The sequence below is a fragment of the Cucurbita moschata genome, unplaced genomic scaffold (genome assembly GCF_002738365.1).
Source record: "Cucurbita moschata cultivar Rifu unplaced genomic scaffold, Cmos_1.0 Cmo_Scf00055, whole genome shotgun sequence".
Taxonomy (NCBI): domain Eukaryota; kingdom Viridiplantae; phylum Streptophyta; class Magnoliopsida; order Cucurbitales; family Cucurbitaceae; genus Cucurbita; species Cucurbita moschata.
In genome coordinates, this window is record NW_019268571.1 from 325,590 (window position 1) to 327,748 (window position 2,159).

The window sequence follows — 2,159 nt, forward strand, 5'->3', positions numbered from 1 at the left end:
TGTTCAAATCAAGGAAGAGAAATTTGAAGATCAAAGGGAAAACTTGTTCCACACAAGATGTTTGGTCAAAGGAAACCCATGCAGCTTGGTGATTGATAGTGGAAGTTGCACAAATGTGGTAAGCAGCTTCCTTGTAAAAAGACTTCAACTTTCTGTCCATCCCCATCCAAAACCATACAAACTTCATTGGTTAACAAACAAAGAAGAAATTAAGGTGAACTCCCAAGCTCTTATTTCTTTTACACTTGGAAGATATAACGATGAAGTTCTTTGTGATGTCGTACCAATGCATGCGGGGGACATCTTATTCGGCCGACCTTGGCAATATGATAGAAAGGTAACATTTGATGGTTTGATGAACAAGTATACTTTTACTTTGTGTGGGAAGAAATTTACTTTACTTCCATTGTCTCCATATGAAGTACATTGTGACCAATTGAAATTAGAGAAGAAAAGAAAAGAATATGAAGAACAACAGTGGAGAGAAGAAACTAAGGTAAAAGAGAGAGATAAGAGTGAAAAAAAAGAGAAAAGTGAGGGGCAAAGGATGAGTGAAAACCAAGAGAGAAAAAAAATGATTTTGAAGAAAAGAGAGAAAATGTGAGTTTAGTTACAAGAATGGGAGAAATGAGGAATATGTTAGCAAGAACCAAAATTTGTACCTATGTGCAAAGGAATGTGCTTAGCAATGGAACCAAAAACTGATGATGCTTTGCTGAGTGCTTTTAAGTCTCTTTTGCAGGAATTCAATGACATATTTCCACATGAAGATGCATGTATGGGGTTACCCCCTCTAAGAGGGATTGAACACCAAATTGACTTCGTACCTGGGGCAACTCTTCCAAATATGGCTGCCTATAGGACCAATCCCACCGAGACTAAGGAGATTCAGAGACAAGTGGAAGAACTCGTGGATAAAGGATATGTTAGAGAAAGCATGAGTCCTTGTTCGGTTCCTGTGATTTTGGTACCCAAGAAAGATGACACGTGGAGGATGTGTGTTGATTGTCGAGCCATCAACAAGATAACGGTAAAGTATCGACACCCTATTCCTAGATTGGATGACATGTTGGATGAATTATATGGTGCTAATCTGTTTTCAAAAATAGATCTTAAAAGTGGTTATCATCAAATTCGAATGAATGTGGGAGATGAGTGGAAAACGGCTTTCAAAACAAAGTTTGGGCTTTATGAGTGGCTCGTTATGTCATTTGGCCTTACAAATGCACCAAGTACTTTTATGAGGCTAATGAATCATGTTTTGAGAGACTATATTGGAAAATTTGTTGTTGTATACTTTGATGATATCCTTGTTTACTCAAAAAGCTTGAATGATCATATTTTGCACGTTAAGAAAATTTTGTTTAAACTTAGAGAAGAGAAAGCTTTATGCCAACTTCAAAAAGTGCAGTTTTTGTCTAGACCAAGTCAACTTCCTAGGGTTCTTAGTTGGAAAGAAGGGAGTACAAGTTGATGAAGAAAAGGTAAAAGCTATTAGAGAATGGCCAACACCCACAAATGCAACCGAGGTAAGATCTTTTCATGGTTTGGCTAGTTTCTATAGGAGATTCATTAAGGATTTCAGTAGCATAGCATCACCATTGAATGAACTTGTTAAAAAGCATGTGAAATTTGAATGGAAGGAAAAACAAGAGAATGCATTCAATGAACTGAAAGATAAATTAACCAATGCACCTTGTCTTGCGTTACCTAACTTTGATAAATCTTTTGAAATTGAATGTGATGCAAGTGGGATAGGCATAGGGGCTGTTTTAATGCAGGAAAAAAGGCCAATCATGTTCTTTAGTGAAAAGCTTAATGGAGCACAACTCAACTATCCGACTTATGACAAAGAGTTATATGCACTTATGAGGGCTTTGCAAGTTTGGCAACATTATTTGTGGCCAAAAGAGTTTGTTATTCATACGGACCATGAAAGTTTGAAGCACCTCAAAAGCCAAACAAAGCTAAATAGGAGACATGCTAAATGGGTGGAATTCATTGAGACGTTTCCTTATGTAATCCATTACAAAAAGGGGAAGGATAATGTGGTCGCAAATGCATTATCAAGAAGGTATGCTTTATTTTCTTCCCTTACTGCAAAAATTCTTGGTTTTAAACACATTATTGAATTGTACAAAGTTTAAAAATTTGAATTT

The 2,159-nt window shown here is 36.5% G+C and overlaps 1 long non-coding RNA gene across 1 annotated transcript; it reads left to right on the forward strand.

Moving 5' to 3' along the window:
* Positions 1-917: 917 nt before the first annotated feature.
* LOC111436531 lies at positions 918-1,849 on the forward strand. The gene is made up of 3 exons (XR_002709268.1): positions 918-1,030; positions 1,423-1,529; positions 1,751-1,849. It is a non-coding gene; the product is annotated as an uncharacterized LOC111436531 (long non-coding RNA).
* The last annotated feature ends 310 nt before the right edge of the window (positions 1,850-2,159 follow it).